Consider the following 22,673-nt stretch of genomic DNA (forward strand, 5'->3'; position numbering starts at 1 on the left):
CCAGGTACACTGGCTCATACCTGTAATCCCAGCACTTTTGGGGGTGTATTTAGATGTTCAAGACAGCTAAGTTATACTTAATTTAAAAATATATGCATGTATGTTGTACTCTGATTACAATGTGCTATATAAGTTTTGGAATTCTAAATAGAAAATCTTTTTTTTAATTTTTATTTTTTGAGATGGAGTCTCTCTCTGTTGCCCAGGTTAGAGTGCAGTGATGATCTTGGCTCACTGCAACCTCTGCTTCCCAGGTTCAAGTGATTCTCCTGCCTTAGCCTCCTGAGTAGCTGGGATTACAGGTGTGTGCCACCAGGCCTGAGTCATTTTTTAATTATTAGTAGAGAAAGGGTTTCGCCAGGCTGGTTTTGAACTTCTGACCTCAGGTTATCCGCCAGCTTGCCAAAGTGCTGGGATTACAGGCGTGAGCCACTGTGCTCGTCCTAGAAAATCTTTATTTTAAAACTATGACTTAGTACATTTACTTTCAAAACTTCAGTATTTCTATCATGTGTACTATTGTATAATATTAAGATTCAGAAAAGCATATGCTTATCTATGATTAAAAGGCTATAAAATATGTTTTTTTTTGTTGGTGTTTTGCCATTAGACATCTGGTCATAAAGTTTAATTTAGGAAAAAGAAACTCCAAAATGTGATGTAGTAGCAGCTGCTGCTCCTGTGTTATGATCAGCCTGTCTCAGGATCAATTTCTGGACCTTTATTGTCACAGCTCCTAGTTTTTCATGTTCAATCCATCTCCTCCTGCTGTTTCCCATTTTTAAAAAAGTAAGTATCACTAATGCAATTCTTCAACTAGTAATTCTTAGCAAATAGCAATGGCACACTCCTGATTTGTCCCCTTTTTCATTGTTCATATTGGTGGGCTGAACACTGAGTACTTTTTGCAGTCTTCTTCACGTAAAAGTTATTGTAAAGTATGTATTACTTGGAACACCAGTCGCAGAACCATGTATGCGTCATTGGTAATTATTTAAAAAGAACAAAAATGTCCAAAGCCTCAGGAACAGTAGAAAGAATTGAGACCTTCAATATGGCAGCACAACTGGCTGTAGTGTATATATATATGTATATATATACACTACAGCCAGTTATATATATATGTGTGTGTATATACACACACACACACACACACACACTTTCAAAACATATATATATATATATATATATATATATATATATATATATATTTTTTTTTTTTTTTTTCTTCATGACACAGCCACAGGAAGTTCTGAGGCTATTTGGATGTGTGCCCCAATTTAGGATACAACCAAATCACATATTTTTGATGGTGTTGTGTACTTTAATTTCTGTTGTGATAAGAGTTAAGAGGATGAGGAAAAAATCTACTTAACACATAGAGGAGAAGTTAGCTGTGTTTTCTAAATTTTTGTTTTTGGACCCAGTAAATCTGGTACAATAAAACTGAACTAAAGTGAATTTCTTGTATACGAAAATGAATGTAGGATGAATTAATACGTTAGTTAGGATTTATGTAACTTCTTGCTAAATTGAAATGCAAACTATTTTAGTTGCTGAAGATGAGGAAATATAAACTATTTTAAGAAGAACATGAATGCTCAGAATGGAGTTAGAGAAAATGAATGTTCCTTACATTGTCTATGGATAAAGTACAGGAGTTGTGGCTGGTGTGTCAGTTAGGGTTTAACAGGGGTAGTTCCCCACTGGTCATTGTGGGCCAAAGTCTTGCTTTCTATTCTTGAACTTTATGTGATCTGTTATGGGCTAAATTTTGTCCCTCCAAAATTTATATATATATATACACGTATATATATATGTATGTATATATACACACACATTTATTTGTTTGTTTTGTTTTGAGACACAGTCTCACTCTGTTGCCCAGGCTGGAGTGCAGTGGCACGATCTCAGCTCACTGTAACCTCTGCCTCCCGGGTTCAAGCAATTCTCCTGCCTCAGCCTTCTGAGTAACTGGGATTACAGGCAAATGCCACCACGCCCAGCTAATTTTTGTACTTTTAGTGGAGTCCAGGCTTCACCATGTTGGTCAGGCTGGTCTCAAACTCCTGACCTCATGATCTGCTCACCTTGCCCTCCCAAAGTGCTGGGATTACAAGCAAGAGCCACTGCACCTGGCCTCAAATTCATATATTGAAGCTTTACCCCCCATCACCTCAGAATGTGATTATATTTGATGATAGGACCTTGAGAGAGGTGATGAAGTTAATCACATCTTTGATCTTGGATTTCCAGCCTGCAAAACTGGGAGAAAATAAATTTATTTAAGCTACCTAGTGTGTGGTATTTTATTATGGCAGCCCTAGCAAACTGATACATAACTCAAAGTGGCAGTTCTGGAGAAGTTGGACTGGCCAATTTACAGTGGATTAAAGTGTACATCAAGTATCAGTTTAATAATTTACATTGCGAAGTAATTTCCCAAGGACCTGACTCCTTCAGTCATCTAGTTGGCACATTGCTTCCTTCTTAGAAAAATCTATATGAAAGCAAAATTGTAAAATTGTAATCAGAAGATTTCTTTGTCTTGGTGACACTTTAGAGATTCAGCTATCCTCTCATGAGGGTACCTCTTCCTGGTATTGTGCTGGACATGTTGTAATCCTTTCTTTAAAAATTATTATTATTATTATTGGAGACAAGGTCTGTCTGTTGCCTTGGCTGGAGTACACTGGTGTGATTATAGCTCACTGCAGCCTCAAATTCCTGAGCTCAAGTGATCTTCCTTCTCCAGCCTCCCTAGTAGCAGGGACTACAGGTACACGCCACTGCACCCAGCCAATTAAAAACAATTTTTGTAGGGACAGGTTATAATTATGTTGCCCAGGCTGGTCCCAAACTCATGGCTTCAAGGAATCTTCCCACCTTGGCCTCCCAATGTGTTGGGATTATAGGCATGAGCCACTTTGCCTGCAACATAATCCTTCGTTTTTCTTTTTTCTTGGTGCTCTACTAAATGAGATCTCTCTTCTGTTAAACATGTGCTGCACAGGGCTTGGCCAGAGCCCCTAAATTTTGTCTAGACCATGTATCTTATCACTTTGGCCAGTTTTTTAGACCAGTGTATCTCCTGACTTGTGAGCAGTCAGTAATGATAAGTCTGGTAATTGGAGTGCCTACCACGTACCAGGAATTATGTTTAAGATATAAACTGAAGGCTGGGCACAGTGATTCATGCCTGTAATCTCAGCACTTTGGGAGGCCAACATGGGTGGATCACCTGAGATCGGGAGTTCGAGACCAGCCTGACCACATGGAGAAACTCTGTTTCTATAAAAAAAAAAAAAGATATAAACTGAAAGTCATTATTTAATATTGCTTGTGTTCAAAACAAAATAAATGTAAATCTAAGAATTTGGATATATTTGCCTATATGTTTGCCATAGATTTTTAAAATATGTATTTTATTGCATTTTAGGTTTTGGGGTACATGTGAAGAATATTCAAGATTGTTATATAGGTACATACATGGTAATGTGATTTGCTGCCTTCCTCTCCATCACCTATATATGGCATTTCTCACCATGTTATCCCTGCTCAACTCCCCACCCCTTCACTGTCCCACCCCTAGATCCCCCCAACAGACCCCAGTGTGTGATGCTCCCCTCCCTGTGTTAATGTGTTCTCATTGTTCAACACCCATCTATGAGTGAGAACATGTGGTGTTTGATTTTCTGTTCTTGTGTCAGTTTGCTGAGAATGATGGTTTCCAGGTTCATCCACATCCCTACAAGGACACAAACTCATCGTTTTTTATGGCTGCGTAGTATTCCATGGTGTATGTGTGATACATTTTCCCTGTCCAGTCTATCACTGATGGGCATTTGGGTTGGTCCCAGGTCTTTGCTATTGTAAACAGTGCTGCAATGAACATTCGTGTGCATGTGCCCTTATAATAGAACATTTTATAATCCTTTGGATATATACCCAGTAATGGGATTGCCAGGTCAAATGAAATTTCTATTTCTAGGTCCTTGAGGAAATACCACACTGTCTTCCACAATGCTTGAACTAATTTTACACTCCCACCAACAATGTAAAAGTGTTCCTATTTCTCCACATCCTCTCCAGCAGTTGTTATCTGCAGATTTTTAAATGATCGCCATTCTAACTGGTGTGAGTTGGTATCTCAATGTGGTTTTGATTTGCATTTCTCTAATGAACAGTGATGATGAGCATTTTTTCATGTTTCTTGGCCTCATATATGTCTTCTTTTGTAAGATGTCTGTTCATATCCTTCACCCACTTTTGAATGGGCTTGTTTTTTTGTTGTAAATCTGTTTTAGTTCTTTGTAGATTCTGGATATTAGCCCTTTGTCAGATGGGTAGATTGCAAAAATTTTTTCCCATTCTGTTGGTTTACCAGTTCACTCTAGTGATTGTTTCTTTTGCTGTGCAGAAGCTCTGGAATTTGATTAGGTCCCATTTGTCTATTTTGGCTTTTGTTGCCAATGCTTTTGGTGTTTTGGTCATGAAGTCCTTGCCTATGCCTATGTCCTGAATGGTTTTGCCTAGGTTTTCTTCTAGGGTTTTTATGGTTTTAGGTCTTATGCTTAAGTCTTTAATCCATCTGGAGTTAATTTTAGTGTAAGGTGTCAGGAAGGGATCCAGTTTCTGCTTTCTGCACTTGGCTAGCCAGTTTTCCCAACACCATTTATTAAACAGGGAATCCTTTCCCTATTGCTTGTTTTTGTCAGGTTTGTCAAAGATCAGATGGTTGTAGATGTGTGGCATTGCCTCCAAGGCCTCTGTTGTGTTCCGTTGGTCTCTATCTCTGTTTTGGTACCAGTACCATGCTGTTTTGATTACTGTAGCCTTGTAGTACAATTTGAAGTCAGGTAGTGTGATGCCTCCAATTTTGTTCATTTGCTTACAATTGACTTGGCTATGCGGGCTCTCTTTTGGTTCCATATGAAGTTTAAGGTGGTTTTTTTCCAGTTCTGTGAAGAAGGCCATTGGTAGCTTGATGGGGATAGCTTTGAATCTGTAAATTACTTTGGGCAGTATGGCTATTTTCAAGATACTGATTCTTCCTAACCATGAGCATGGAATGTTTCTCCATCTGTTCGTGTCCTCTCTTACTTCGTTGAGCAGTGGTTTGTAGTTCTTCTTGAAAAGGTCCTTTACATTCTTTGTTAGTTTTATTCCTAGGTATTTTATTTTCTTTGTAGCAATTGTGAATAGCAGTTTGTTCTTGATTTGGCTGTCTTTAAGTCTGTTATTGGTGCATAGGAATGCTTGTGGTTTTTGCACACTGATTTTGTATCCTGAGACTTTGCTGAAGTTACTTATCCGTTTCAGGAGATTTTGGGTTAAGAAGATGGGGTCTTCTAAATATACAATCATGTCATCTGCAAATGGAGACAACTTGACTTCCTTCTTTCCTAATTGAATACTCTTTATATCTTTTGCTTGCCTGATTGCTCTGGCTAGAACTTCCAATACTATGTTGAATAGGAGTGGTAAGAGAGGGCATTCTTGTCTAGTGCCAGATTTCAAAAGGAATGCTTCCAGTTTTTGCCCATTCAGTATGATATTGGCTGTGGGTTTGTCGTAAATAGCTTTTATTATTTTGAGATATGTTCCATCAATACCTAGTTTATTGGACGTTTGTAGCATAAAGGCTGTTCAATTTTCTTGAAGGCCTTTTCTGCATCTATTGAGATAATCATGTGGATTTTGTCTTTGGTTCTGTTTATGTGGTGAATTATGTTTATAGACTTATGTATGTTGAACCAGCCTTGCATCCCTTGGATGAAGCCTACTTGATCGTGGTGGATAAGCTTTTTGATGTGTTGTTCCAATCAGTTTGTCAGTATTTTATTGAAGATTTTTGCATCCATGTTCATCATGGATATTGGCCTGAAGTTTTCTTTTGTCGAGTCTCTGCTGGGTTTTGGTATCAGGATGGTTGGCCTCATAATAAGATTTGGGGAGGATTCCCTCTTTTTGGATTGTTTGGAATAGTTTCAGAAGGAGTGGTACCAGCTCCTCTTTGTATGTCTGGTAGAATTAGGCTCTGAACCCATCTGGACTTGGGCTTTTTTTGGTTGGTAGGCTATTAATTGCTGCCTCAACTTCAGTGCTTGTTTTTGGTCTATTCAGGGTTTTGACTTCTTCCTGGTTTAGGCTTGGGAGGATTCAAGTGTCCAAGAATTTATCCATTTCTTCCAGGTTTTCTAGTTTATGTGCATAGAGTTGTTTGTAATAATCTCTGATGGTGGTTTGCATTTCTGTGGAATCTGTGGTGTTATCCCCTGTATCACTTTTTATTGTATCTATTTGATTATTCTCTCTTTTTTATTACTCTGGCTAGTGGTCTGTCTATTTTGTTGATCTTTAAAAAAAAACCAGCTTCTGGAATTAATTGATTTTTTGAAGGTTTTTTTTTGTGTTGTATCTCCTTCAGTTCTGCTCTGATCTTAGTTATTTGTTGTCTTCTGCTAGGTTTTGAGTTTTTTTGATCTTGCTTCTCTAGCTCTTTCAGTTTTGACCATAGGGTGTCATTTTCGATCTTCCCTTGCTTCTCATTGGCATTTATTCCTATATATTTTCCTCTAGACACTGCTTTAAATGTGTCCCAGAGATTCTGGTATGTTGTGTCTTTGTTCTCGTTGGTTTCAAAGAACATCTGTATATCTGCCTTCATTTCATTGTTTATCCAGTCAACATTTGAGAGCCAGTTGTTCAGTTTCCATGAAGCTGTGCGGTTCTGAGTTAGTTTCTGAATTCTGCGTTCTAACTTGATTGCACTGTGGTCTGAGAGACTGTTTGTTATTATTTCCGTTCTTTTGCATTTGCTGAGGAGTGATTTACTTCCAATTATGTGGTCAATTTTAGAGTAGGTGTGATGTGGTGCTGAGAAGAATGTATATTCTGTGGATTTAGGGTGGAGAGTTCTGTAAATGTTAATTAGGTTTGCTTGGTCCCAGTCTGGGTTAATTCCTGGATATCCTTGTTAATTTTCTGTCTCATTGATCTGTCTAATATTGACAGTGGAGTGTTAAAGTCTCCCACTATTATTGTGTGGGAATCTAAGTCTCTTTGTAAGTCATTAAGAACCTTCTTTATATATCTGGGTGCTCCTGTTTTGGGTGGGTATATATTTAGGATCGTGAGCTCTGCTTGTTGCATTGATCCTTTTACCATTATATATTGTCCTTCTTTGTCTCTTGATTTTTGTTGGTTTAAAGTCTATTTTATCAGAGACTAGGATTGCAACTCCTGCTTTTTTTTGCTCTCCATTTGCTTGGTAAATCTTCCTCCATCCCTTTATTTTGAGCCTTTGTGTATCCTTGTATGTGAGATGGGTTTCCTGGATACAGCACACCAATGGGTTTTGGCTTTTTATCCAATTTGCCAGTCTGTGTCTTTTGATTGGGGCATTTAGCCCATTTACATTAGGGTTAATATTGTTAAATGTGAATTTGATCCTGTCATTTTGATGCTAGCTGGTTGTTTTGCCTGTTATTTGATGCAGTTTCTTCATTTTTTCAATGCTCTTTACCATTTGGTATGTTTCTGGAGTGGCTGGTACTGGTTGTTCCTTTCTATGTTTAGTGCTTCTTTCAAGAGCTCTTGTTAAGCAGGCCTGGTGGGGATGAAATCTCTGAGTAATTGCTTGTTTGTAAAGGATTTTATTTGTCCTTCGCTTATGAAACTTAGTTTGGCTGGATATGGAATTCTAGGTTGAAAGTTCTTTTCTTTAAGGATGTTGAATATTGGCCCCCACTCTCTTCTGGCTTGTAGGGTTTCTGCTGAGAGATCTGCTGTAGTCTGATGGGCCTCCCTTTGTGAGTAACCTGACCTTTCTCTCTGGCTGCCTTTAGCATTTTCTCCTTCATTTCAACCCTGGTTAATCTGATGATTATGTGCCTTGGGGTTGCTGTTCTTGAGGAATATCTTTGTGGTGTTCTCTGTATTTCCTGGACTTGAATATTGGCCTGCCTTGCTAGGTTGGGGAAGTTTTCCTGGATAATATTCTGAAGAGTATTTTCCAGCTTGGATTCATTCTCTCCGTCACATTCAGGTACACCTATCAAACGTAGATTAGGTCTTTTCACCTCTGATATACTTTCTTCTGCTTGGGCAATTCGGCTATTGAAACTTGCGTATGCTTCATGAAGTTCTTGTGTTGTGTTTTTCAGCTCCATCAATTCATTTATAATCCCCTCTAAGCTGTTTTTTCTCATTAGCATTTTGTCAAACCTTTTTTCAAGGTTCTTAGTTTCTTTGCATTGTGTTAGAACCTGATCTTTTAGCTCAGAGAAGTTTCTTATCACTCACCTTCTGAAGAGTATTTCTGTCAGTTCATCAGACTAATTCTCCCTCTAGCCTTGTTCCCTTGCTGGTGAGGAGCTGTGATCCCTTGGAGGAGGCGAGGCATTCTGGTTTGGGTGTTTTCATCCTTTTTATGCTGTTTTTTTCCCATCTTTGTGGATTTATTTATCTGTGGTCTTTGTAGTTGGTGACTTTCAAATGGCGTCTCTTAGTGGACGTCCTGTTTGTTGATGATGAAAGTTATTTCTTTCTGTTTCTTAGTTTTCCTTCTAACAGTCAGACCCCTCTGCTGTAGGACTGCTGGAGGTCCACTCCAGACCCTGCTTGCCTTGGAATCACCTGCAGTGGCCTCTGTGCTCTTGCTGGGAGCTGCAATCCAGGGCTGCTCCTAATCAGTGATCTTGCTGGAGGGTCCTCAATAAATTTTATGATAAAATTTGAGGCTTTTTTTTTTTTTTTTTTTTAATGGATGAGCAAAGAAAGTGGTTCTTGAGACATAATTTACTCTGAAGATACTGTGAACATTGCGGGTCCATGAGGGGTATGGTTTCAAAGGCAAGAGTTTCCCAGTGCCACACCTCCATCCAGGTCCCCATTGGGAATGTAAAGTTCTTTGTTTAGATTTCCTGTCAGCAGGCTAGTTAGGATTTTTTTTTTTTTTTTTTTTTTTTTTGAGACAGAGTCTCTCTCTGTCATCCAGACTGGAGTGCAGTGGCATGATCTTGGCTCACTGCAACCTCTGCCTTCCACGTTCAAGTGATTCTTCTGCCTCAGACTCCCGACTAGGTGGAACTACAGGTTCACAGCACCATACTTGGCTAATTTTTGTATTTTTAGTAGAGATGGGGTTTTGCCATGTTGTCCAGGCTGGTCTTAAACTCCAGGCCTCAAGTGATCTGCCTGCCTTGACCTCTCAAAGTGCTGGGATTACAGGTGTGAGCCACTGTGCCTGCTGAATTTGCCATAGATTGTGAATTTCTGCCTACGATATTTTTCTCAAGGCATGAGTAGCAAATCTCTGTGGCAAAAAAAAATTTTTTTTTTTTTTGAAACAAGTTATCACTGTCACCCAAGCTGGAGTATAGTAGTATGACCGTGGCTCATTGCAGCCTCTAGTTTTCCAGGCTCAAATGATCCTCCCACCTCAGCCTCTTTAGTAGTTGGGACTATAGACGTCTTATCCCACCATGCCTGGCTAATTTTTTGGTAGAGATAGGGTTTTGCCATGTTGCCCAGGATGGTCTCGAACTCCTGGCCTCAAGTGATTCATTCATCTTGGCCTCCCAAAGTGCTGGTATTATAGGCGTGAGCTACTGCACTCAGCCCCAAATTTATAGTCTGAATGTTCTAAAACTGTTGATTATCTTATGTTGCTAATCTTTCTGAAAAATATGTCTGTTTAGTGGTAGAAGGCTAAAACTTCTTTGCTCTTAAACTTGAAGCTAATTTGTTCTCTTTCAAGACACGTTTTACTAAAGGAAGGTCAAGAGAAGAAGTTACATAGTTACAGTCTTTAGAGTCAATTTTTTTCTTTCTTTTCTGTTTTTCCCATTTCTAATATAGGTTTGAGGTGGTAACCTTGTCAGAAGACTGTTACATTCTCTTGAGAGAATTACCATAATTCTAGTTCAGAAGCAGGCCACACAGTAGCATTTTATCTCTGCTAGTAAAGGTTACAAAATGATGTTAAACTGCTGAGAAAACCAGACCCTTAAGCAGAGGCTAAATGACATCTGCTGTTAGAGGGATGTTGAAAGAAATGTATTTCATCTATTATTGAAAGACTTTGAAAATGGCATTGTTAATAGCAGAGATAGTAAAGTGCTTGAACTTGTTTGAAGATAAATGCATGATTTCAGTATATTATGTTTAAGTACATCTATGGGTAATTGCACTTATTAAGGAAGACTTTTTTTTTTTTAAGATTTCAGGCACTGCTTAAATAATTCATTGACTAGCAGTTTTTGATTTGAACCTTGCACTCCATGGTGTTAAACTTACATTTTACAAATGTATTTATATATGTACATATAATAACAGATTATCCACTACACAAGGGCCAACTTACTTTGAGTCTTTGCTGCACACATTTGAGCTACACCCTCTCTCAGGCCTCAATGCTCTATTCAGCATCTCGGGTTTCTTGTAGAAAGGGGAGCCCAAGGGTGTGTCCACTCACCCTTCCCTTCCTTTAGAGCTTTTCCTTCCCTTCATCTCTGTGCAGCTGCCCAAGGAAATTCTCAGGGCAGGTCATGGCTCACACCCACTCTGTGCAAGGCTGCCAAGTGGGGAGACTCAAGAAGGCGAGGCTGCTGCTCCGGCTGCTGCCTGCCTGGTGCCTTCTGTGACCACTCATGGGTCCCTGGATTTGCTCTTTTTGTGCCTCCATTGTGAGATTTTAAAAGATTCTGTAAGATTCTGTTTTATATTTGTTGCTTTTCTGCCAGGTAAATAGAAAAGGGTACAGCAGGCCTATTACTTAGACTAAAGGAAATTACATGTATTGTCCTATACCTCTTACACGATTTGTCTGTGTCCCCACCCAAAACTCATCTTGAATTGTAACTCCAACAATTCCCACATGTTGTGGGACAAACCTGGTGGGAGGTGATTGAATTATGGGGATAGGTCTTTCCTGTGCTATTCTCGTGACAGTGAATGAGTCTCACAAGATTCAATGGTGTTGAAAATGGGAGTTCCCCTGCCCATGCTCTCTCTTTTTGCCTGCTGCCATCTATGTAAGATGTGACTTGCTCCTCTTTGCCTTCTGCCATGATTGTGAGGACTCCCCAGTCATGTGGAACTGTAAGTCCTTAAACCCCTTTTTTTCTGTATAAATTACCCAGTCTTAGGTATGTCTTTATCAGCAGCATGCAAATGGACTAATATAACCTCTCTTTTTCTTTCTTTTTTAACATATGTTGTTGATTGTTGTTTTTTTGTCTTTTTCCCCCATCACTGAAGATTTCTAGTGCACATTGATGATCATTCCATAGAAGGTCCCAGAGATCTACTTTGTTCTTGATAATGACCACATGGTATTCATTTTTATGGAATAACCACATGGAATTCTGTGGTATGGAATGCCAGCACAATACTGAGGACCATCGAGGTTTCTGTTTTCCTCCCTTCTTTGTTTCCTCCTTCCCTTTCTTGCTTCTTATTAAACAAGACTACAGTGAACACTCTTGTACATATATCTTTCATGCTAGGAAAGAGTATATTTGTAGCATAAATTTCTGGTACAATTGCTGGGTCAAATGGTAGGGAAAATTTGTGTTTTATTAGATATTGCCAAATTTTCCTGCAAACAAATTGTACCAATTTGCACTCCTACTAACAGTATATGATGATGCCTACTTTGTCCTAATCATCAGAAACACTGGGTTAGTTAATTTTCTAGGTCATTATTCAATATCTTTCTTCTACCTTTTCTTTATTTTTCTCTGGGCTGCATATTAGGCCTTCGTTCTGTTCCTTTTAGAAAATTTCATTCACTCATTGGCTTCAGCTACCATTTAGGACCTAACAAATTCTAAATCTAAGCCTCTACCCTCACCTGAGTTATATATTCAAATTGCCTATTGGGCATTTCCATCTATTATTCTTTCTTTCTTTCTATGTTTTTTCCACAATAACTGTTTTACCTGGCTGTTTACCATCTATTATTCTCTTAACACTTTTACAACTTAATATGCAGAAAACCAAATATTATCTCCTCTTCACACTCCTCTCCCAGTCTGGAATGTACTCCATTTGTGCTTCCACCCTTGATTCACGCAACCACCCACCCAAATTCAGACCTTGAAAAGGCTGTGGCAGGTGACTAAATTCATTGATTTTGAAGCCAGACTACCTGGGTGTGAACTCTACCATTTATCAGCTGTATGACCTTGGGTAACTTTTTTTTTTCTTGCTTCCCAGGCTGGAGTGCAGTGGTACCATCTCAGCTCACTGCACCCTCCACCTTCCAGCTTCAAGTGATTATCCTGCCTCAGCCTCCTGAGGGGCTGGGATTACAGGTGCATGCCACCATGCCTTGCTAATTTTTGTATTTTTAGTAGGATTGGGGTTTCAGCATGTTAAACTGGTCTGAAACTCCTGACTTCAGATCACCTGACTTCAGGTGATCTACTGGCCTTGGCTTCCCAAAGTGCTGGGATTACAGGTGTGAGTCACTGCACCCGACCAACCTTGAGTAATTTCTTAACCTTTTTGTGCCTCAATTTCTCCATCTGAAATTGGAAATTATAATACTTCATAAAGTTGTAGTGAGGACTTAATATATGTCAGGTGTGTAGAACAGGGTATGTTACATGATAAATCCTATGTAAGGCTATTTATGAATTTTGACTCCTTGCTTCTCATATCTATGAAATTAGGTAGTCCTGTAGATTCTAACTCTGAAACATTTCCAACTCTAAAATCATTGTCTTTTCTCTGTTCCCACTGATGCTGCCCTAATTCAATTATTAATTATTTTACTGAAATAATTGTGATAGTCTAGCTAGGTCTCTCTCTCTCTCTCTCTCTCTCTCTCTCTCTAGCAAATGTTTTATTTCTAGAACGCAGAACTGATTTCTTTTTTCTCCTAGCTTTAAATTTTTTTTCAAATCTTTTGCTTACCCAGAACTTCAATTCTACTTTTTCCTGGAAATGCTTCTTCCCTGATACTTCCCTGATCTGACTGTGTGGTTCTAATGAGAATGCCCCTTTCTCTAATATTCCACAATGCTTGGTCCTAGTTGAGAGCACTAGGAGAACATGTAACTCAGCCTTTCCCAATTGAAACCCTTCTCTTGGATCTCTTAAAGTGTAACTGCAGGAAAGAGTGTCAGTCTCCCTCTTATGTTGAAACTGGGACAACAAAGTTTGGAAATTATAGGCAATCACATTTCCTGCCCTGTGGAGACAGCTGAAGAGATGAGAGGTGGAGGGGGAGTTTCCTGGCATTTAACCTTGTGCTATCAGCTGACTCATAGTCCATCTGCACTCCAGTCTTCCTAATGTTACATGGGTTTTCTAATAAATGCCCCTTTTTCCAAATGATTTGGAGCTGGATTTCACACCCTTGCAGTATTTCTGATGCATACTTAGAGCTTCATATTCTGTTGATAGCCACTTTGAAAATCATAACATGCTTTTATAATTTTACTAGAAATTCAAATAATTTTTAAAAAGGTATTCATTGAATTGCAAATATACGCATGAAAAGAGAAAAGCAGTCCCTGAACTACCTGACTCCCAGATAGGCCTTGGTGTTCTGTTGAACATAAACAGTCTTACAGAACACTAACATCAAACAAGGCCACTCTGTGACCGTGAGGAAGTGGAGTCAATGCCCACCCCTGCCCCAACATCTTGTCTAAATATAGACAAAAGTCTGCAAACCACAAAAAATGTGAAACATGCCCCTATTCTGGCTAATGTGAATAACTTCTGTTTCTTTACCAATTATAGCATTAACCTCCTTCATTCCTCCTGCTTTATAAATAAAATTTATTAAGATACTAACTAAATTATGGGATTGCCCCCACTTCCTGACAGCATTTTATCCAGAGCAAAGCCCACTTCCTTGAACCCTACCAAAAAATCTCCCAATAAAAGCCCAAATCCTATAAGTACCTTTTAACACCTTCTTACTCACTCAGACACCCACAGTTACCTATGGTGTGATTTCTCCCTTCCTGAAATGAGCAACTACAGGTGTTCCTGGTGGCCTTTGGCTGGAAGGCATTGACACATGGAACATTTAAAACAGTTTGCTGTAAGAATTTTTTTGTTGTTGTTAGATTTAGACTAACGATACAAAGTACATTCTGGACACAGATCTGAGAACTTCCAGTATATAATTATAGTTATAATGGCTGATAAAACACAGTCTTTATTTTTCAATGACACATTATTGAAAGAATCACAAAAGACAAGATGAAAGGCATTTCCTGAAATACATTGGTACTGCAATCTAAATTAGATAGCACTTTGCTTCTAAAACCAGAAAATAATATTTCCACTACATTAACCAGGAACCTAGAACTGTAAAAGCTACAGTCTTAGTTCATTTTTATTAAAACCTGAAGGTGGCAGTAAATTCCTACAAGACTTAGGTGCCTAGGTTAGAATTTGTATTTTTCCTCCTAATTACTCAAAATGGTATAGTGAGACTTCTGTTGTATTTAATCCTATTGCATACTAATTAAGACATATTCAGGAAGAAGATAAAAGTTCTACACAAGGATTACATTGTTATTACTCTTTATTAGCTGAGAAGAATTCACCATGTAAAAGGCTTAGGAACATTGTAACTGATTATATGCTTTAGAGTTATTGTAGAAACAAAGTATGTAATTAAACAAAAGGGAACATGAGAACTTTTAATACAGACCAAAGTGCTCTGAAGGGATGTGGCAGTAAATATAATCATCCATCAATATCCTCAGGGGATTGGTTCCAGGATCCCTGCAAATACCAAAATCCACAGATGCTCAAGTCCCTTTTACAACGTGGTGTAGTATTTGCATATAAACTATGCACATCATCCTTTAATTCATTTCTAGATTACTTGTAATTCTCAATATGATGCTGTGTAAATACTTGTTATACTGTACTGTGTAGGAAATAATGAGGGAGAAAGGACAGTACATGTTCAGTACAGATGAAACTCTTCATTTTTTTTCTGAATATTTTCTATCTGTGGTTGGTTGAACCTAGCTGATGTGAAGCCCACAGATATGGAGGACTAACTACATCGTTTAAAATTATCTACTAAATCAATAACCATGTTGTAGATTTTTACCCCACATTTCTCCCAATTTTATCCTCGAAATTATTAAAATCAAATTGTGTATGGTTGTTTTTACCTAATTATCTACCATAATCAATATAATCTCTAGAATATTCTTAGTGATGACTTTACTGATAATATAGACAATTTACAAATGGCAAATTAATAAATATTAATTCATACTGGAAAATGAGTTACTTTGTTGATATTTTTATATAAAGATTTAGAAGTAGTTTCATAGTTTCTTTTCTTAGACAGTAAACATTATCATTGGTACGCTGAATTATATCCAAAGTTACAGTAATGTTTTAGTGACCTCAGTATATAGGCATGAGATTATTAGAGCTTTGAAAATTGGGAAGCATAGGATTTCTATAATCGTTTCAGATAAAAGTTAAACAGGAGCTAAAGGGAGACAGACATTGAGAGAACGAGGAGGAAGGAGAGAAAATGGTGTCCATGGATTACAGTGCCTTCAGCCAAGCTGCAGCGCAGCAGGGCTACAGTGCTTACACCGCCCAGCCCGCTCAAGGATATGCACAGACCACCCAGGCATGTGGGCAACAAAGCTATGGAAACTATGGACAGCCCACTGATGTCACGTATACCCAGGCTCAGACCACTGCAACCTATGGGCAGACCGCCTATGCAACTTCTTAGGGACTGCCTCCTACTGGTTATACTACTACAACTGCCCCCCAGGCATAACAGCCCGCCTGTCCAGGGGTATGGCACTGGTGCTTATGATACCACCACTGCTACAGTCACCAACACCCAGGCCTCCTACACAGCTCAGTCTGCATATGGCACTCAGCCTGCTTACCCAGCCTATGGGCAGCAGCCAGCAGCCACTGCACCTATAAGACCACAGGATGGTAACAAGCCCATTGAGACTAGTCAACCTCAATCCAGCACAGAGGGTTACAACCAGCTCGGCCTACGATATGGACAGAGTAACTACAGTTATCCCCAGATACCTGGGAGCTGCCCCATGCAGCCAGTCACCGCACCTCCATCCTACCCTCCTACCAGCTATTCCTCTACACAGCCGACTAGTTATGATCAGAGCAGTTACTCTCAGCAGAACACCTATGGGCAACTGAGCAGCTATGGACAGCAGAGTAACTATGGTCAACAAACCAGCTATGGGCAGCAGCCTCCCACTATTTACCCACCCCAAACTATTTCCTACAGTAAATCTCCAAGTCAATATAGCCAACAGAGCAGCAGCTAAGGGCAGCACAGTAACATGGGTGTTTATGGGCAGGAGTCTGGAGTATTTTTTGGACCAGGAGAGAACTGGAGTATGAGTGGGCCTGATAACTGGGACAGAGGAAGAGGGGGATTTGATCGTGGAGGCATAGCAGAGGTTAAAAAAAAAAAGTTAAATGGGTCCTATATTAGATGTATAATAAAACTAGGTAGTTAATGTTGAGAGAGGTAAATGATGCTGATCTTTTAAATATCTTCCTAGGACTGTGCTGACACATGAATAAATGTGCAGCTTTGGAATTATTCATTTATGCTGGGTGTGGTGGCTCATACCTGTAATCCCAGCACATTGGGAGGCTGAGGCAGGAGGACTGCTTGAAGTCAGGAGTTTGAGACCAGCCTGGGCAACAAAGCAAAATCTATAAAAAATAAAAACTAGCTGGGTGTGGTGGCTCACACCTGTAGTCCTAGCTACTTGAGAGGCTGAGGCAGGATCAATTGAGCCCAGGAGTTCTAGGAGGCAGTGAGCTGTGATCGAACCATTGCACAGAAAGAATTATTAATTTGAACTGAATTTTCAAGATGTTACTTCATTCCTCCACTTAATTTTATTTAACTCCATTATAAACCCAAGTTCATATATAAAGTAATAAATGACTTAATTAACCACAACAAATGCAAATTAAATTTCAATAATTCAGGGCTGGGCTTGGTGGCTCATGCCTGTAATCTTAGTACTTTGGGAGGCTGAGGTGGGCTGACCACTGGAGCTCTGGAATTCAAGACCAACCTGGGCAACATAGAGAAACCCGGTCTCTAAAAAAAAAAAAAAAAAAAAAAAAAAAAAAAAAAAAAATTAGCTGGGTGTGATAGCATGTGCCTGTGGCCTCAGCTACTTGGGAGTCTGAGATGGGAGGATTGCTTGAGTCTAGGGGATGGAGGCTGTAGTGAGACCAGGTTGCACCACTGCACTCCAGCCTGGGTGACAAAGTGAGACCATGTCAAAAAAAAAAAAAGTGTGAAGTTAGAAGCATATATGACATATGCTTATTTCAGAAATACACCTATTACAAGATTTCCAAAACAGTTAATTTAATTTTTTATTTTATCATTATTTTTTGACACAGAGTCTCACTCCATCACCCAGGCTAGAGTGCAATGGCGTGACCTCAGCTCACTGCAACCTCTACCACTCAGGTTCAAGAGATTCTCCTGCCTCAGCCTCCCGAGTAGCTGGATTTATAGATGCAAGCCACCATGCCTGGCTAGTTTTTTGTATATTTAGTAGAGAGGGTTTTCCATGTTGGCCAGGCTGGTCTTGAACTCCTGGCCTCAAGTGCTCCACCAGCCTCGGCCTCCCAAAGTGCTGGGATTACAGGTGTGAGCCATTGCACCTGGCCAAAACAGTTAATTTTAAGATAACAGTTATTCTCAATAATTGTAAATAACTACCCGATTTCATTTTCAAATAGTGTATAGATTTGTTTGTAATACTTAAAATCATGTAGCAAAAGTTGTTTTTTAACAATAGATTCTGTGCAACTCAGAGCTATTCTAACTTATGCGGTGTCATTTCCACTTTGTCAGTTGGAGAACATGACAGTAAGTATAGCATAACTCCCTGTGTATCGGTTTAAAACAGCACATACCAATGAAGTCTGCATGACTTCGTAATTGCAGACTAGTGGTGGTGAACACTGGCTGCCAGCAGAGGGCACTTTGAGGTTTTTATATGTTAGAATTTCACACCAATCGTGGCCCAAGATTCTAGACCATTTGTCTCCAAACTGTTTTCCTAAGAGTAAAGATATTTCTAACATTTATCAATTCCCATGATTTTCTGTCTCAATTTATAAACTCCTGTGCTCTCTGGGAAGGGATAATGTAATCTAAAAACAAACAAGCAAACAAATAAAAACAAAAAACCAGCCATAGTTCCCAGCCGTCACCATGAACAGGTGTGAGAGATGGTTCTGTGTGTTGAAATCAGAGAGGTTGCAACCTCCCTGGATTTCTTCTCCCAACCCCATTCAACTCCATGGCCACTGTCAGCAGTTTTTCCGTAGCCGTCTGAAGGTAACCCAGGAATAAACATCTGCAGTTTTAAATGGTCTAATTGAGTTGATAAGAAGGTCAACAAAAAAGGAAAAAAATGAAGCTGAAGAATGCCATTTGGCACCAAGGTAGCCTTCTGGATGATCTAGGGGAGTATTTTTCAAAAACTCCAGGCTGGAGTGCAGTGGTGGGATCTTGGCTTGCTGTAGCCTTTTCCTCCTGTGTTCGAGTGATTCTCCTGCCTCAGCCTCCCTCCCTAGTAGCTGGGATTACAGGCATGCACCACCACGCCCGGCGAATTTTTTTGTGGGAGATAGGGTTTCCCTATGATGGCCAGTTTGGTCTTGAACTCCTGGCCTTAAGTGATCCGCCCACCTTAGCCTCCTGAAGTGCTGGGATTACAGGCATGAAGCACTGTGCTGAGGCTGAGGCAGGCAGATCATCTGAGGTTGGGAGTTCGAGACCAGCCTGACAAACATGTAGAAACCCCATCTCTACTAAAAATATAAAATTAGCCAGGCATGGTGGTGCATGCCTGTAATCACAGCTACTCAGGAAGCTGAGGCAGGAAAATTGCTTGAACCCAGGAGGTGGAGGTTGTGGTGAGCTGAGATCATGCCATTGCACTCCAGCCTGGACAACAAGAGGGAAACTCCACATCAAAAAGATAAAATAAATAAATAAATAAATAAAATCTTACAGTCTTCTGATACTTCCTTTTTTTAACCCTACATTATAGCTAAGATTCATCTATGTCATTGCACATAGCTAGAGTTCATCCTGTTTTATTGCTAAGCACTATATATTTCTTTGTGAACATTTAGGGTGTTTCCAGTTTTTGCTGTTAAGATCAGGACTTACACATGTCTCCTGGCATATATGCGAATTTTACTTGTATATAAAGCTAGGAGCAGAATTTCTGTATGCATTTGGGTATACTAATATTTAACTTTATAGGATAAAGCCAAATTGTTTTGCAAACTGATTCTTCCTATTTATACTCATACTAGCAATAACAGAGATCAATATTTGTTCACATCTTTGTCTCACTTTCCCAGTTCTCTACCTTCACTTTTCAAATAAGTTACTTGCACTCAATGTATGTCTTACAATTTGCTACCAAGGGACAATTTTGTTCAGAGATGAAGCAGACATATTTAATTTTTTTTTATTTTTTTATTTTTATTTTTATTTTATTTTTATTTTTTAGATGGAGTCTGGCTTTGTCGTCCAGGCTGGAGGTGGCATAATCTTGGCTAACTGCAACCTCCATCTCTTGGGTTCAAGCAATTCTCCTGCCCCAGCCTCCCAAGTAGCTGGTACTACAGGTGCCTGCAACCACACCCAGGTAATTTTTGTATTTTTAGTAGAGACAGGGTTTCACCATGTTGGCCAGGCTGGTTTTGAACTCCTGACCTCAGGTGATCTGCCCACCTCAGCCTCCCAAAGTCTTGGGATTACAGGCATAAGCCACTGCTCCCAGCCCATATTTACCTTTTATATCATACTAATTGGCTAACAAGAGGCAAAAGTACTAAGTGCGATTTATGAACTCTACTTGAAAATATTATTTTCAGTAATATTGTTGGTTGGTTATCTGAGCTTCTGTTCTTTTTGTAAATGATTAAAAAATGCTGCAAAATTATTTTAAAAAATCTTCCCCCAAATACTAAAGAACTGGCAAGATAGTAAAGGATTTACCAAAAAGTAAATTTGTTTAATACAAATTTATTTAAAAATATTTAATGGTCGAATAAAGACAATATATTCAAGGTGTACAACATGATGTAATATACATATGCATTGTATAATGATGACCACAATAAAAGTAATTAACGTATCTATCACCACTCATACTGTACATTAGATCCCCAGAACATGCTCATCTTATATTATGTGTTTTATAAAGGTCTCCTAAAAATTCAAAGAAAACAAATAAATCACCCAGACAATGTATGGATAGGAAGACTCAGTGTTGTAATATAAACTGAAATTCAAATTGTCAAATAGTTTTGATGCAGTTTCAACTAAAATTCTAACATGGTTTTTCAAAGGAACTCAACCAACTTGATTTGGAATTGTAAATGGAAGAACAAAGGGCCAAACACTTCCAAACAAGAACAAGGTAAGGAGATATTTCTTTACCAGATATTAGAAATTTAATGAAGATTCCATTGTTAAAACAGTGAGATATTGGCACAATATCTGATTAGGCTAATGGAGCAGAAAGAGAGTCCAGAAGCAAAACCATCACACTTGTGCATCTATGAACACTTGATGTACAACAGAAGCAGGATTGCAAAGCAATGACAAAGTAGACTTTTGGAAAAATAGTTATTATAGCAGTTTTGGAAAAATAGTTATTCATGTGGGAAAACATGGAAATTGGGCCTCTACCTTTATACAGAAATTAACTTTAGATGGAGAATTCTGGGGAGATGATGCTGGCAGCAGCATAGTTTTCATCTCTGTATTTCTCCACATAGGATAGTTTTTCAGTCTCTCTTATTCTCTACATAAAAACTGTCAGATAAACTGGAGACAGAACTAAAAACTCATTTACAACGTAACTAAATAGAAAGTTTCCCCCACAAACTCCAAACTACAAATGGATGGGGCCAAAACACCATTAGCTATGAAACCCAAATAGCAACTGTGCAGGAAAAAGAAGGAAGAACAGAAAAAGAACAGAACCCTAACGTAGCCAACAGGAATTCACTGGAAAGCAAGGTGGCCAGAGAAAAGCAGCTGAAACCTGGAGGGAGGGGTTTTGCTCTCTCCGACACAAAGTGAGTGTGAGGTTCTGCAGTAAGGACTGAGAAAACTAGTGGGGTCTATCCCAGAGGAGCTCTAAAAACTGACCTGACAGGGGACCCTTCTGGGTTAGAGCCTCACACTGAGAAACTCTTGGGAATGGAATCAAAATTGATCAGGATAGAAACAATAGAAATGAAGGAAAGAATTGGTTCAGATTGAAGTGGAGTATGGAAACAGAACCAAGAAAGCTCAGAAAGCAAGCCACCGCCTTACTGGGCACAACAACACACACATAAAGAGGGAACTCCGCATGTTCTCACTCATAGGTGAGTGTTGAACAATGAGAACACATGGACACAGGGAGGGGAACATCATACACTGGGGTCTGTTGAGGGGGAATAGGGGAAGGACAACGTTGGGGTAGGGAGGTTGGGGAGGGATAACATGGGGAGATATGCCAGATATAGGTGACGGGGGCTTGGAGGCAGCAAACCACATTGCCATATATGTACCTATGCAACAATCCTGCATGATCTACATATGTACCCCAGAACCTAAAGTACAATAAAAAATATATAAAAACAAACAAACAGAAAAAAAAACAAAAGGAAGAAATCAGGCAAAAAATAATAATAATAAAGAAAAAAAGAGGGAACTCTGTGATGATAGAGGTTTCCTGTACCCTGCTTATTCTACATGTCTAGAAAAACTATTTTCACATAAACTAAGCAGTTAAAAAGTATTAAGTTCAAATCTCATACAAAGTTGTTATAAGAAAAAGAATAAGAGGTACAGTGAATAGTATTTTTATGTCAGAAAAATCAAAATTATGACCTACTATTTCAAAACAACTAAAATATATTAAGAAAATGTTAGACATGACAGAACAAAAATATATAACAATTAAGAAAACTCAGAAATGAAGTGACAGAATCCAGCAAAGAACAAAAATAATTTGAAAAGTGAAGACTAAACTAGAAGAAACATAAAAATGAACAAACCCAATAAATACTTCCATAAAGGAAATAGAATGTGCAAAACAGGAAAATTAAACATAAAAAATAAGTATGATAAGACATTAAAGGGATTCAACAGGAAATGACAAATACTAAAGACAGGCAAAAAGAGTATATTGATTATGTGAATTATAGGGTCCCTGAAGAAAACTAAAGTAAAAGAACAGAACAAATAATAAAAACTGAAATATAGAAAAGTTTGCTGAAATAAAAAATGATTCCAAATTATGTATTGAAAGTGTGACTGAGAATATCCAATCAGAAGGACCAATAACAAGACATAGTCTAGTAAAATTACTAAACTTTAAGAAAAAAGAAAAAACTGGGGGAACATTTAAAAAAGAAAGAGCATGTGACTTACAAGGAAAAGAAATTGAGATTATTGAATTTTTCAACAGAATGCTTTATACTAGACCTATTTACGATGCAAGGAAAGAAAATGTGGCTAAAGATTTTATGTTCAGCAAAACTGACTCTCAGAGATAAAGGGCACAAATTGTCAGCCAACAAAAACTCAGGGACCGTTATTCCAATAATACTACCTAAAG

The 22,673-nt window shown here is 38.7% G+C and overlaps 2 pseudogenes; one reads left to right on the top strand and one right to left on the bottom strand.

Annotated features, from left to right (window-relative positions):
* Positions 1–21,473, top strand: LOC141583573 (RNA-binding protein EWS pseudogene; annotated as a pseudogene).
* Positions 17,881–22,673, bottom strand: part of LOC101046487 (PRAME family member 33-like) — a 21,784-nt pseudogene continuing 16,991 nt past the window's right edge.

Source organism: Saimiri boliviensis, chromosome 2 (assembly GCF_048565385.1).
Source record: "Saimiri boliviensis isolate mSaiBol1 chromosome 2, mSaiBol1.pri, whole genome shotgun sequence".
In the NCBI taxonomy this organism is placed as follows: domain Eukaryota; kingdom Metazoa; phylum Chordata; class Mammalia; order Primates; family Cebidae; genus Saimiri; species Saimiri boliviensis.